The sequence below is a fragment of the Pleurodeles waltl genome, chromosome 2_2, assembly GCF_031143425.1.
Source record: "Pleurodeles waltl isolate 20211129_DDA chromosome 2_2, aPleWal1.hap1.20221129, whole genome shotgun sequence".
Taxonomy (NCBI): domain Eukaryota; kingdom Metazoa; phylum Chordata; class Amphibia; order Caudata; family Salamandridae; genus Pleurodeles; species Pleurodeles waltl.
This window is the reverse complement of record NC_090439.1, coordinates 390,636,112-390,651,618: the sequence shown is the minus strand read 5'-3', so window position 1 is coordinate 390,651,618 and position 15,507 is coordinate 390,636,112.

The window sequence follows — 15,507 nt, the reverse complement described above, 5'->3', positions numbered from 1 at the left end:
TGTTCAACTTCAGGGTGGTGACTCTGAGTTGAATGGCCCAGTTCAGAGGTTAAACTCTGACCTGGTGGAGGGTCAGTGTGCCCTCCAGGAAGTCCTGGCGTGCCAGGCAATTGTTCAACTTCAGGGTGGCGACTCTGAGTTGAATGGTCAGGTGCAGAGGTTAAACTCTGACCTGGTGGGGGGTAGGTGTGCCTCCCAGAAAGTCCTGATTTGCCAGGCAGTGATCCAGTCTGAGGGTACAGACCCTGGGCTGGAAGACCAGGTTCAGGGTGTCCCCCCGGACCTGGAGAGAGGGGCTACTGATAACAGTGCCCCTACCCTATTGTCTTCTGAGGAGGCCACTCCTAGTTGGAGGGTGCTGGACCCCAGAAGGGAGGGCAGGGGGAGGGAAGCCTCACCCCGGGCCCTAGTCCAACCTGAAGGTACAGACCCCAGGTTGGAGGGCCAGTTGCAGGTTAACAGCCCTGCACTGGTGGAGGAATGGTACAGGGCGACTTCTATAAGCACCCTGACCATGGTGGACTCTGGGGGTACCGCTCCAGGAGGGAGGGTACAGAGCCCCAGAGGGGAGGGCCAGGTTCAGGCTGTCATCCCTGACTTGGTGGAAGGGAGAGTGGTTAAAGGGTGCCCAGCACCTGGGGCTACCGCCCCCCACTCTCCACAGCCACAGTGGTGGGAGAGCTTTGAGAGGCCTGGGGCCTGGCTCTCATCCCTGACAACTGTCAGTAACCACTGTGGCTTGCTGTCCGGGTGGACAGAGTTATCCCTGGGGAGGGGACAAGTGTCACACCCCGGGGATAGAATGGGCAACACCACTGTGTTGGTCCTGGTGGTACTATCCTGCTCCTGGGATACATCTGTGAGCAAAGTAAGGTTAGGTGCTGCACAGATGGGATCCGCAGGAAAGGAGAAAGGTTCCCCATGGATGGGCTTAGTGGGCCCTGAGAGTATGGACAGAGGGATCCAATTGGAGTCAGGAAGGCGAAGAACTAGAGCATGCCCCTGCTGTTGTGGGCCTGGGTCCTTGTTCTGTCGCCTCAAACAGGGAAGTACATCAGGATAGTGATTGTTCTCCCCTGGCTTTAGGCTGGTGGGGGGTCATGTTGGACCTGGCTTTTTGACAGGGACATCCCCAAACTTTTTGCCTCCTTCCTCCTATTTTTTCTGACCTGTTGTTGTTGGCTTTTGACCTCTGAGCACTTTACCACTGCTAACCAGTGCTAAAGTGCATATGCTCTCTGTGTAAATTGTACTATTGATTGGTTTATCCATGATTGACTATTTAATTTACTTGTAAGTCCCTGGTAGAGTGCACTACATGTGCCTAGGGCAGGTAGATTAAATGCTACTAGTGGGCCTGCAGCACTGGTTGTGCCACCCACCTCAGTAGCCCCTTAGCCCTGTCTCAGGCCTGCCATTGCAAGGCCTGTGTGTGCAGTTTCACTGCCACTTCGACTTGGCATTTAAAAGTACTTGCCAAGCCTAGAACTCCCCTTTTACTACATATAAGTCATCCCTAATGTGTGCCCTAGGTAACCCCTAGAGCAGGGTGCGGTGTAGGTAAAAGGCAGGACATGTACCTGTGTAGTTATATGTCCTGGTAGTGTGAAACTCCTAAATTCGTTTTTACACTACTGTGAGGCCTGCTCCTTTCATAGGCTAACATTGGGGCTGCCCTCATACACTGTTGAAGTGGCAGCTGCTGATCTGAAAGGAGCAGGAAGGTCATATTTAGTATGGCCAGAATGGTAATACAAAATCCTGCTGACTGGTGAAGTCGGATTTAATATTACTATTCTAGAAATGCCACTTTTAGAAAGTGAGCATTTCTTTGCACTAAAATCTTGTTGTGCCCTTCAATCCACGTCTGGCTAGGTTTAGTTGACAGCTCCTTGTGCATTCACTCAGACACACCCCAAACACAGGGTACTCAGCCTCACTTGCATACATCTGCATTTTGAATGGGTCTTCCTGGGCTGGGAGGGTGGAGGGCCTGCCCTCACACAAAGGACTGCCACACCCCCTACTGGGACTCTGGCAGACAGGATTGAGCTGAAAGGGGACTTGGTGCATTTCTTAGAGACTCTTTGAAGTCACCCCCACTTCAAAGGCACAACTTAGTATAAAACAGGGCCTCTGCCCTACCTCATCAGACACTTGCTGGAGAAGAAACCTGAACCAGAAACTACATCCTGCCAAGAAGAACTGCCTGGCTGCTCAAAGGACTCACCTGTCTGCTTTCTACAAAGGACTGCTGTCTTGCTGTTGCCCTGCTGCCTTGCTGAACTCTTGTCTGGCTGTGAAAGTGCTCTCCAAGGGCTTGGATAGAGCTTGCCTCCTGTTCCTTGAAGTCTCAGGACCAAAAAGACTTCTTCCTTTCACTTGGACGCTCCGTGCGCCGAAAATTTCGACGCACAGCTTGTTTCGCGGCGAGAAAAACGCCGCACACCGACGCTGATCGACGCGACGCCCTCGGGATGATCGAGACTTCGACGCACAACCTCGCAAGGACAAACCCGCCCGACTTTCCAGGAGAAATCGACGCGACGCCTACCGTGAGTGCGAAACTTTGACGCACGGCCTCGCAAGGACAACGTCGCCCGACTTCCAAGGAGAAATCGACGCGACGCCTGCCGTGAGACCAAAATTTCGACGCACGGCCTCGCAAGGACAACGCCGCCCGACTTCCAAGGAGAAATCGACGCGACGCCTACCGTGAGATCGAAACTTCGACGCGCAGCCCCGCAGAACGATGCGCAGCCGGAAAATAAGCAGGAGAATCCACGCACAGACCCGGGACATCTGGTAATCCCCGCGATCCACAAAAAGAGACTGTCTGCGCGCCGGAAAACGACGCCCGACTTCCCCGCGTGGAAAAGAACGACGCAAGTCTGTGTGTGCTGAGGAGAAATCGACGCACACACCCCTTTTTCCACGCATCTCTTCTCCTGTGGCCCTCTGAGGAGATTTCCCACCAGAAACCAGGTACTCTGTGCTTGAAAGACACTTTATTGCTTTTTAAAGACTTAAAGACACTTAATATCACTTTTCAGTGATATCTTTACAAATTTGTATTGCAACTTTGATCGTTTTGACCTACAATTACCCAGATAAATATTCTATATTTTTCTAAACACTGTGTGGTGTATTTTTGTGGTGTTATACTATGGTGTTGTATGATTTATTGCACAAATGCTTTACACATTGCCTTCTAAGTTAAGCCTGACTGCTCGTGCCAAGCTACCGGAGGGTGAGCACAGGCTGATTTTGGATTGTGTGTGACTTACCCTGACTAGAGTGAGGGTTCTTGCTTGGACAGAGGGCAACCTGACTGCCAACCAAAAACCCCATTTCTAACATTGGTGATCAGCGGTGAGGATAGGACTTGTGTTTGTGCAGTGACATACAGTAGCTAAGTATTTCACTACCTACCCACAGTTGAAGGTCAACTTGATCTTTCATCTTTTTTTGCTTTTGGTTCTCTGATGTCCTCCGGGATATACTATTGATATTTTGGACTTTGGATTTTGGTTTTTGCCGGTAAGACCTTGTCAGCAATGAGATTGCTTACCTACTCACTCTTTGTGCCTACTGACCACCTCACTAAGGCTGACTTAAGGAGGCTTTGCAGAAAATGGGGCCTTCCTGTATCAAGGAAATCTACTAAGATGGAAATGCTACATGCCTACGTAGTCTGGGCAGAGAGAGAGGCAGAAAAAAACCAAATGACTAAATACCCCTCAGATGAGGAGGGGGACTACTCAAATGAGGAGGATGACGACTCAGATGAGGAAAGAGATCCAGAGAGAGCAGAATGGCTCCGAGCTCGAGAGCGGTGGGTGGAAGAACTAGATGAGTTTCTTGAAAGGGCTGAGGCAACAAGTCTCTTAGCCCTGGAAGAAGAAAAGATTGCAGCTCAGGTGCTGAGCTGTAAAGAGCTGAAACTGGAGGCCGGAAGGGCTGAGTCCAGTTCAGATGGTGGCAGCAAAAATCTTGCATCCAGTACTGCTCAAGAAGGGCACAAGCCCAGAGATGTGGTGCCCAACTTGAAGAAGGGAGTTGACACACCCCAGGTGGTTCAAGAGTATGAGGTAGTTCCCGTTATGCACAGGGTCCCTGAGAAGGATTGGGGAACTGGCACAGGGAGTCATATTCCTACTGGGGGGAGGGACACTTTACTGACTCTAGCAGAGAGTGACAGAGAAAAGGGTTCCCCCCTGGTGGACGTCCTGGATATAGAGTGTAGAGACATCCCAGAAGAGTATGGGTTGAGTGTCAGGGACAGGCAGATACTGTCTCACCAGTCTCAAGAGGGTGACATAGAGTGCTTTTCCAAGGCTGAGTTACTGGGTGGTTGGGTGAAGGGTACTGTGGTTAATACATGTGAAGGGCAGAGTGATGTAATTGCTGGAGAGCATATGTCTGGTCCTTATTTTCCAGAGCTACGCCAACACCAGGTGGAGTGTGAGTTCTCTGACCCCAGGGAACTTACAGTGGAGGCAGACTTTTGGGTGAGTACCAGAGAGTCTGAAGAGGCATTTGGGGGTGCTCCTGAAGGGAGTGGTCTAGGTGGTTCCCGACCAAGTGAGGTGGGAGAGGATTGTAGTGTCCCAGGTAGGTCTCAGAGCCTAACCTGTACCGTAGGGCCACCTTTTGAGGGAAGCCCCGCAGTGTCAGAAGAACTCGGGGGGATGACTGTAGACAGCATCCCAACAGTTCTGGTGTCTGGCAGTACCACTCCTAGTGAGGGGGTGCAGAAGTCCAGACATAGGGTTGAGAGGGGGTGGCAGACCCCAGTGGAGGATCTTGAAAGTCAGGGGTCAGCTCTGAGAGCAGAGCCCCCCAGGAATGACCCAGGTGAGACCGTTTCTGGTTTGGGGGAAACCCAGACTCTGCCGGATGGGCAGAGGTCGGGAGACCTGCGCCAACCAGACTCTTGTGTGGCCCTTGGGGACGGCGTGTCCCTTGTGGGGGGTGAGAGTGCCCCCCAGGAAGTCCTGGCATGCCAGGCAAAGATTCAATCTCAGGGTGGTGACTCTGGGTTGGATAACTGGGTTCAGAGGTTAAACTCTGACCTGGTGGGGGGTAGGTGTGCCCCCCAGAAAGTCCTGGCGTGCCAGGCAGTTGTCCAACCTCAGGGTGTCGACTCTGAGTTGGATGTCCAGGTTCAGAGGTTAAACTCTGACCTGGTGGGAGGTAGGTGTGCCTCCCAGAAAGTCCTGGGGTGCCAGGCAATTGCCCAACCTCAGGGTGGTGACTCTGGGTTGGCTAACCAGGTTCAGAGGTCAAACTCTGACCTGGTGGGGGGTAGGTGTGCCCCCCAGAAAGTCCTGGTATACCAGGCAATGGTTCAACCTCAGGGTGGTGACCCTGGGTTGGAGAACCAGGCTCAGAGGTTAAACTCTGACCTGGTGGGAGGTAGGTGTGCCTCCCTGAAAGTCCTGGCCTGCCAGGCAATGGTTCAACCTCAGGGTGGTGACTCTGGGTTGGATATCCAGGTTCAGAGGTTAACCTCTGACCTGGTGGGGGGTAGGTGTGCCCCCCAGAAAGCCCTGGTGTACCAGGCAGTTGTCCAACCTCAGGATGGTGACCCTAGGTTGGAGAACCCGGTTCAGAGGTTAAACTCTGACCTGGTGGAGGGTCAGTGTGCCCTCCAGGAAGTCCTGGCGTGCCAGGCGATTGTTCAACTTCAGGGTGGTGACTCTGAGTTGAATGGCCCAGTTCAGAGGTTAAACTCTGACCTGGTGGAGGGTCAGTGTGCCCTCCAGGAAGTCCTGGCGTGCCAGGCAATTGTTCAACTTCAGGGTGGCGACTCTGAGTTGAATGGTCAGGTGCAGAGGTTAAACTCTGACCTGGTGGGGGGTAGGTGTGCCTCCCAGAAAGTCCTGGTTTGCCAGGCAGTGATCCAGTCTGAGGGTACAGACCCTGGGCTGGAAGACCAGGTTCAGGGTGTCCCCCCGGACCTGGAGAGAGGGGCTACTGATAACAGTGCCCCTACCCTATTGTCTTCTGAGGAGGCCACTCCTAGTTGGAGGGTGATGGACCCCAGAAGGGAGGGCAGGGGGAGGGAAGCCTCACCCCGGGCCCTAGTCCAACCTGAAGGTACAGACCCCAGGTTGGAGGGCCAGTTGCAGGTTAACAGCCCTGCACTGGTGGAGGAATGGTACAGGGCGACTTCTATAAGCACCCTGACCATGGTGGACTCTGGGGGTACCGCTCCAGGAGGGAGGGTACAGAGCCCCAGAGGGGAGGGCCAGGTTCAGGCTGTCATCCCTGACCTGGTGGAAGGGAGAGTGGTTAAAGGGTGCCCAGCACCTGGGGCTACCGCCCCCCACTCTCCACAGCCACAGTGGTGGGAGAGCTTTGAGAGGCCTGGGGCCTGGCTCTCATCCCTGACAACTGTCAGTAACCACTGTGGCTTGCTGTCCGGGTGGACAGAGTTATCCCTGGGGAGGGGACAAGTGTCACACCCCGGGGATAGAATGGGCAACACCACTGTGTTGGTCCTGGTGGTACTATCCTGCTCCTGGGATACATCTGTGAGCAAAGTAAGGTTAGGTGCTGCACAGATGGGATCCGCAGGAAAGGAGAAAGGTTCCCCATGGATGGGCTTAGTGGGCCCTGAGAGTATGGACAGAGGGATCCAATTGGAGTCAGGAAGGCGAAGAACTGGAGCATGCCCCTGCTGTTGTGGGCCTGGGTCCTTGTTCTGTCGCCTCAAACAGGGAAGTACATCAGGATAGTGATTGTTCTCCCCTGGCTTTAGGCTGGTGGGGGGTCATGTTGGACCTGGCTTTTTGACAGGGACATCCCCAAACTTTTTGCCTCCTTCCTCCTATTTTTTCTGACCTGTTGTTGTTGGCTTTTGACCTCTGAGCACTTTACCACTGCTAACCAGTGCTAAAGTGCATATGCTCTCTGTGTAAATTGTACTATTGATTGGTTTATCCATGATTGACTATTTAATTTACTTGTAAGTCCCTGGTAGAGTGCACTACATGTGCCTAGGGCAGGTAGATTAAATGCTACTAGTGGGCCTGCAGCACTGGTTGTGCCACCCACCTCAGTAGCCCCTTAGCCCTGTCTCAGGCCTGCCATTGCAAGGCCTGTGTGTGCAGTTTCACTGCCACTTCGACTTGGCATTTAAAAGTACTTGCCAAGCCTAGAACTCCCCTTTTACTACATATAAGTCATCCCTAATGTGTGCCCTAGGTAACCCCTAGAGCAGGGTGCGGTGTAGGTAAAAGGCAGGACATGTACCTGTGTAGTTATATGTCCTGGTAGTGTGAAACTCCTAAATTCGTTTTTACACTACTGTGAGGCCTGCTCCTTTCATAGGCTAACATTGGGGCTGCCCTCATACACTGTTGAAGTGGCAGCTGCTGATCTAAAAGGAGCAGGAAGGTCATATTTAGTATGGCCAGAATGGTAATACAAAATCCTGCTGACTGGTGAAGTCGGATTTAATATTACTATTCTAGAAATGCCACTTTTAGAAAGTGAGCATTTCTTTGCACTAAAATCTTGTTGTGCCCTTCAATCCACGTCTGGCTAGGTTTAGTTGACAGCTCCTTGTGCATTCACTCAGACACACCCCAAACACAGGGTACTCAGCCTCACTTGCATACATCTGCATTTTGAATGGGTCTTCCTGGGCTGGGAGGGTGGAGGGCCTGCCCTCACACAAAGGACTGCCACACCCCCTACTGGGACTCTGGCAGACAGGATTGAGCTGAAAGGGAACTTGGTGCATTTCTTAGAGACTCTTTGAAGTCACCCCCACTTCAAAGGCACAACTTAGTATAAAACAGGGCCTCTGCCCTACCTCATCAGACACTTGCTGGAGAAGAAACCTGAACCAGAAACTACATCCTGCCAAGAAGAACTGCCTGGCTGCTCAAAGGACTCACCTGTCTGCTTTCTACAAAGGACTGCTGTCTTGCTGTTGCCCTGCTGCCTTGCTGAACTCTTGTCTGGCTGTGAAAGTGCTCTCCAAGGGCTTGGATAGAGCTTGCCTCCTGTTCCTTGAAGTCTCAGGACCAAAAAGACTTCTTCCTTTCACTTGGACGCTCCGTGCGTCGAAAATTTCGACGCACAGCTTGTTTCGCGGCGAGAAAAACGCCGCACACCGACGCTGATCGACGCGACGCCCTCGGGACGATCGAGACTTCGACGCACAACCTCGCAAGGACAAAGCCGCCCGACTTTCCAGGAGAAATCGATGCGACGCCTACCGTGAGTGCAAAACTTTGACGCACGGCCTCGCAAGGACAACGCAGCCCGACTTCCAAGGAGAAATCGACGCGACGCCTGCCGTGAGACCAAAATTTCGACGCACGGCCTCGCAAGGACAACGCCGCCCGACTTCCAAGGAGAAATCGACGCGACGCCTACCGTGAGATCGAAACTTCGACGCGCAGCCCCGCAGAACGACGCGCAGCCGGAAAATAAGCAGGAGAATCCACGCACAGACCCGGGACATCTGGTAATCCCCGCGATCCACAAAAAGAGACTGTCTGCGTGCCGGAAAACGACACCCGACTTCCCCGCGTGGAAAAGAACGACGCCAGTCTGTGTGTGCTGAGGAGAAATCGACGCACACACCCCTTTTTCCACACATCTCTTCTCCTGTGGCCCTCTGAGGAGATTTCCCACCAGAAACCAGGTACTCTGTGCTTGAAAGACACTTTATTGCTTTTTAAAGACTTAAAGACACTTAATATCACTTTTCAGTGATATCTTTACACATTCGTATTGCAACTTTGATCGTTTTGACCTACAATTACCCAGATAAATATTCTATATTTTTCTAAACACTGTGTGGTGTATTTTTGTGGTGTTATTCTATGGTGTTGTATGATTTATTGCACAAATGCTTTACACATTGCCTTCTAAGTTAAGCCTGACTGCTCGTGCCAAGCTACCGGAGGGTGAGCACAGGCTGATTTTGGATTGTGTGTGACTTACCCTGACTAGAGTGAGGGTTCTTGCTTGGACAGAGGGCAACCTGACTGCCAACCAAAAACCCCATTTCTAACACATGGGCACTGCAGGGGCCCACAGGGGCCCAACGACACCCGTTCCCGCCAGCCAGGTTCTGGCGGTGAAAACCGCCAGAACCAGGCTGGCGGGAAGGGGGTCGGAATCCCCATGGCGGCGCTTCTTGCAGCGCCGCCGTGGAGGATTCCCTGGGGCAGCGGGCTTTACCGCCGTGGTCAGAATGCCCCCGGAAGCACCGCCAGCCTGTTGGCGGTGCTTCCTCCGTCACCTACCCTGGCGGTCTATGACCGCCAGGGTAGGAATGACTCCCATAATGTTCACAGAAGGGAAGTTATGATGTGTTATAGTGAACAATTGTTGCTGCCCTGAAGGCGAGGGTTAATGTGACCTCTCTTCGTCCCACTGTGACCACAGCTTAACGGATTTGGATATTTTGTTCCCAGAGTCATTCAATCTTTTCTTTATTTTTGCCACCCCAATTGCAAAATCAGAAAGGACTGTTGTCCCATTTTGCTGTTTCCCAGAAGTCTCCTATAGGTCTTTGCTGGTATCCAGATCGGTCTTCTCTTTCCCCATGCTACAATTTCTGTGGGAAGAAGAAGGACTCACCTTACTGTCTGGCACAGGTTATTGATCCTACTAACCAAAAAGTATCCCTTCTGGAGTTCTGCCACCTCCACAAGGAAGAAGAAGGGTGAATTCTGTTACTTACCACTCCTATGCACCACTGCTACTAAAGTGGGGAAAGGAAAGAAACTCTCACAAGCAGGGGAGCGGAGCCAAGTAGGTCTCATAATAGGTTGGGACACCTTAAGAGAGTTTGGCTACAGGGCTGCCTGCTCTTACCCCTGCTGGGGACACTTATATCCAGCACTTTGGGTACAACCCTGAATGGCAAGTATTACATGCTTTGCACAGTCTTTGAGTATTTTGCATGCTACACAAAAAAGACACATAAGACATGTCATTGGGGCACTAACATATTTACGAATCTACCTTGAAGAATGCTCAGGACCTTAATAGGCTATCTGTATAGGGCTGAAACATGTTGGTGATTAAGGGTCATAGGACCAGTTTATCCTTACACCCATATATATTTTTTGTTTTTAATCTTCCCATCCATCCCACTAATAAAGGGATACCTTGGGAGTGGATGAGGAATTTTTATCTTTAAAGTTAAGGCCCTCTCCATCCCCAGGGAATTACACTGATGAAAGGTCAATACACCCCACAGCACAATATCATTTGGGAGAAAGTTACCCCCTTATCAGTCATCAAGATTGCAAATATACAGACATTTATATTTACGTATGAAAAGAGCAACTCTTCTATTTTATAAGAAGGCCATCTCTTGAGTCATAAAACACCTTTAAATGTGGACACAGCTATTGCGTAAGGGTGCATTTGATCATGTACAACATGTATGAAATGCTTCTCTGAAATGGAAGCTATAAAAGACTGGTTCAGAGCCATGGACTACGAGTCTAATGACATCAAAAGAGTGGTGAAAAACCTTGGAAGGTCCATGCAGAACATAACGTTGAGTAGGTACGACACATATCACTTGTCTGTGAAATACATCCCATTGGCTGAATCTCTATGTACATGTCAGCCATTGGCCTGCTGCTGTCTCTTCTCCTGCAGCTCTCTCTGGAGATTAGGGAAGATCACAACCAGTACTCATCGGGAGATGGCTGTGGACAGTAATCATACCTTCTTCTACTGGGTAGATCACCCATGCAGGAAAGGGCCTTGAGTTTCACCCGACACAGAAGACTCTGTCAACATCCACATGTCTTGGGTGCAATGTAAGAGAATGAGCTTTTGATTTTATGGATGTGGGGAATGTGTGTTAGTGAAAGTGAGGCAGAGCATAAATGTCTGGTGGGCTGGTGAAAGTGTGTGTGGCTGTTCTGGTATTCTGGTTGTGTGTTGTGTAGGGCATTGTATGTGTGCATGAGAAGTTTGAATTGGCTGCATTTGTGAATGGGGAGCCAGTCAAGCTTCCTGAGGTGCAGTTTGATGTGGGTTCAGGCAGCGTGGGAGGTTGAGTATGGTCTTGCAGCAGTGTTCAGGATGATCTGGAGTCTGTGTAGGAGTTGTTTGGAGATTCCTGTGTAGATGGTGTTGCCATAGCCCAGCCTCCTACTAGTGGTTGGTCTGGTGTTCTGAGGCAACAATTTAATGATTTGTTTGTGGCACACATAGGATGTGGAAGCGGGAGGTGCACACTGCGTTGACTTGGGGCGTCATGTTGAGCTTGTCATTCAGGATGATCCCTAGATTTCTTGCATGGTCTGTGGATGTTGGTCCTAGCTCCAACGGCAGAGGTGGAGTCCCAGGTGGAGATCTTGTTGCAGAAGAACAGTACTCCTGTCTTGTCAGAGTCAGTCAAATAATGCTCATAGTTTGCATCTCAGGGTTCCTCTCTGTCTTCTGAAGTGTCTGCCATGGAAACAATGAGTTGCTTCTTTTCTGAACACCTACTGATTCCACAAAATAGTCATAAAGACATGATGAAAAAAGCTTTTCAGCTTCCACTGATGGAGCATTTTCAGTATGCTCTAATTTGAAGTTGAATAATCTTGACATCCTAGCAGAGGTATATGATCAATTAAACATATCATAAATCAGCATTTAATTTACAGTATGACCAATTTGGCCACACAATGAAAACCCAAATGGGAAATGATATTAAAGGGTTTTATTTCAAGTTAACACTCAGGTTAATGTAAACAATTCTCAAGAAAATACTGTGAAAATACAAAATCATTATTGAAAAACCAAAACAGCAAAAAAATAAACTCAAATCAGCATAAGACATACCAAGCATTCGGTTATAGCTATGCAGTAGATCAATAAAATATTTTGGCACTCCAAAGTCATTTCTCTTACACATTAGTGCAAGTCAAAATCATCTAAATAAACTTACCTAAAGGCAAAAGAAATCCTACCTAAACACATTGCCACTAGTTGTCACTAGTTGACGTAGGTGGAACTACAAAATATGGGGGCAAATGGCAAAAAACAAATAAAGGGCTGAAAATAGGACATCTGGGGCAAAAAGAAGTTAACTAATGCGGGCAAAAAGTAGACAAAAAAAGAAAGGTATCAGCATTTCAGACACTCAGTCAAGAGTCTTGGCAAAAGGTCAGTTGATAGTCTAAGTTGCTCTCAGTAAGCATTGGGAAAATGAGGGGAAAGTGAAAAACAGGTCTGTACCTCTGAAATTCTAAAGGAATCTGCCATCTGCCTAATACCAATTACTGAAAGTCCTAGTTAATACAGTGATTAGTCTATTTGGTGACTCGCTAAAATCAGACAACATTAATGTATGTTCCTGGGAAGGTAGCTTTCCTTGGTTTCCTCTACATCTTTCCAACATCATGAATAGAGACAGTCTTCAAATTCTCAGTGTTGGAAAATGGGTCTCTAGTTGGCAGAGGTATACACCCTTGTGCAAGTAGGAACCACCACCTTAGTCAGGGCAGGTCACAATACAATTCAAATTATCCTGTGCTCACCCTCTGATAGCTTGGCACAGAGCAGGCAAGCTTAACGTAGAAGCACATTTGTAAAGCATTTGTGCAATACCTTACAGAGTAACACAGTGAAAAAACCACATAAAGTACATAAACCAGTTTAGAAAAACAGTTAATATTTATCTGAGTAAAATAAGATCAAAACAACAATAATCCAATATGCACAAGTCGAGATATCAATTTTTAAAGGTGCAAAAGATCCTCAATCCTTAAGAATCAGTGGTTGCATCCTTATAACACACAGTACTTGGGATGCATCAAACATAACGACGCACGAGGGCTGCAGAGGAGGAGGTGTGTTAAAAAGTAAGGAGCTGTGTTGGATTTTCCAGTGAGGCACTGACGATGCATTGTTTCTTTCCACGCTGCAAGTTGGTGCATCGATTTCCAGGAGCGCAACCTTGGCTCCTCACTGTGATGCAGAGATATTTTTATGCCCAGGGACGATGCACTGGAAATCCTTGATCCTCTGGTAAGATGAGGAGGCGCTGCATTAATCAGGTAGGTGATGTGGTGAGGTTTCAGCCGCGAGGCAGGAGCTGCGTCGATTACTGCAGGTGTTGCTTCAATTTTCTAATGCACTGGGATTTTTATCTCTGAGGTGAAGCATTTCTGGCCCTGAGACTTCAGAACAGGAAGCAAGCTCAATCCAAGACCTCGGAAAACACTTGTGGGGAAGGCAGAGTCCTTCAAGTAGAGTCAGACGACAGCAGGCAGGAGGGCAGCAAGCAGGGCAGCAGTCCTTCTCAGCAAAGCAGTCTCAATGAGTCTTCTGGGCAAGCTAGGCAGTCCATCTAACAGAATCCATGTGTAGATCCAGAAGTGTCTGATTTGGTGGGGTCAGTATATATACCCAAAAATGCCTTGGAAGTGGGGGAAACTTCAATGAGTGCTTTGAAGTGTACAAGGTCCCCTTTCAACCCAGCCCTGTCTGTCAGGATCCCTGTGGTCACCTACACCTGAATGGGCTGTGCCTGCCCTCACACAATGCAGTCTCCAACCCCCTGGTGTATGTCGGGGGCCTGGCCAGGGCAAGGCAGGATCCTGTAAACAACAGAAACTTTCCTTTGATGTTTGCCTACTTCAAAGGTAGAAAGGGGTATAGGTATTGGACCCAAAACCCCAGACCTTAGGCGCCTTCAGTATCACTTCTGGAACCAAGAGAAACCTTTGCCTAGGAGAAGAGCTGAGGAGAGGTGCTGCCCATGCCTGTGACTGTGCGTTGTTGGGCTATCCTGAGGTTGCTGCTTCTGCCTGTGTAAGGAGACAAAGACTGGACTTTGTTGTGCATTCCTGCTTGAAGAAGAATCTCCAAGGGTTTGAACTGAGCTTGCCTCCTGTTTTGAAGTCTCAGAGCCATCAGAGACTTCCTCTGCCAGCACCTGGACTCTCTGCTGAGACTCCTACCCTGCCAAGTAGCGCCCTATCCAGTCCCTGGGCCCTTGAAACGTGAAATTGGCAGAACAGGAGCTGAAATCCATGCAGGGAAATTTTCAATGCACCATCTGCAATGCGGCAGATAAACTAAGCGCCACCCACTTTGGGAGATCGACGCATCGTGGATGGAAAAATGATGCAACACACGCTAACAGCTGCTGGGAATGATGCAGCGTGGTTTTCTAACACTGTGTGACCCGATTTCTCACGCATCGTCCCTGGGCATCAAAGTCATTATGAATCGACATGGATCCGAGGTGCCCTGTCCGGAAATCGACGCATCGCTCTCTTGCAAGGGAGAAAAATGACACATCGCCAACCAAACCAGAGAAGAAACGACACATGGCCTCACTGTTGAGTAAGAAATCGATGCAGCGCTAACTTTTCCAACGCGCGCTCGCCCTTGCAGCTTTATTTTTGATGCAAACCAGGTTCTTTGTGTAAAATCAACATTTCCATCGTTTTCTATTATTCTTTTGAAAATTCATATTTTGACTTGTGTATTTTGGATTTTTGTTATTTTGGTCTTGTTTGATTTAGATAAATATTGCCTAATTGCCTATTTTTCAAAACTCGTGTGGTGTCCATTGTGTAGTGTTTTCACTGTATTAATGTGTGTGTTGGTACAAAATACTTTATACATTGCTTCTGAGCAAACAAGGGGGTAAGCAGGGGTTATCTAAGTGTCTCACTCCAGCCCAGATGGCTCATCAGGATATGCAGGCTACACACCAGCATTATTTGTGTCACTGTCTAGAGGAGATTCACAAACAGCCCAACTGTCAGTTTGAACCAGACAAGGAATCCACAACAGGCAGGGTCACAGAATGGTTTAAGCAAGATATGCATACTTTCTAAAAGTGGCATTTTCAAAATAACAGTCCAAAAACCAACTTGACTAATAGATGTATGTTTAAATTGTGAGTTCAGAGACCCCAAACTCCACATCTCTATCTGCTCTCAAAGGGAAACTACACTTAAACGTTATTTAAAGGCAACCCCCATGCTAACCTATGAGAGAGATAGGCCTTGCAACAGTGAAAAACAAATTTCCCAGTATTTCACTGTTGGGACATGTAAAACACATCAGTACATGTCCCACCTTTTACATACACTGCACCCTGCCCATGGGGCTACCTGGGGCCTACCTTAGGGGTGCCTTACATGTATAAGAAGGGAATGTTTGGACCTGGCAAGTGGGTGCACTTGCCAGGTCGAACTGGCAGTTTAAAACTGCACATACAAACACTGTAGTGGCAGATCTGAGCCATGTTTACAGGTCTAGTCATGTTGGTAGCGCAATCAGTCCTGCAGGCCCACTAGTAGCATTCGATTTATGAGCCCTAGGCACCTCTAGTGCACTTTACTAGGGACGTACTAGTAAATCAAATATGCCAGTCATGGATAAACCAATCAGCAATACAGTTTACACAGAGAGCATATTCACATTAGCACTGGTTAGCAGTTTTAAAGTGCCCAGAGTCCTAAAGCCAACAAAAACTGGTCAGAAAAATTAGGAGGAAGGAGG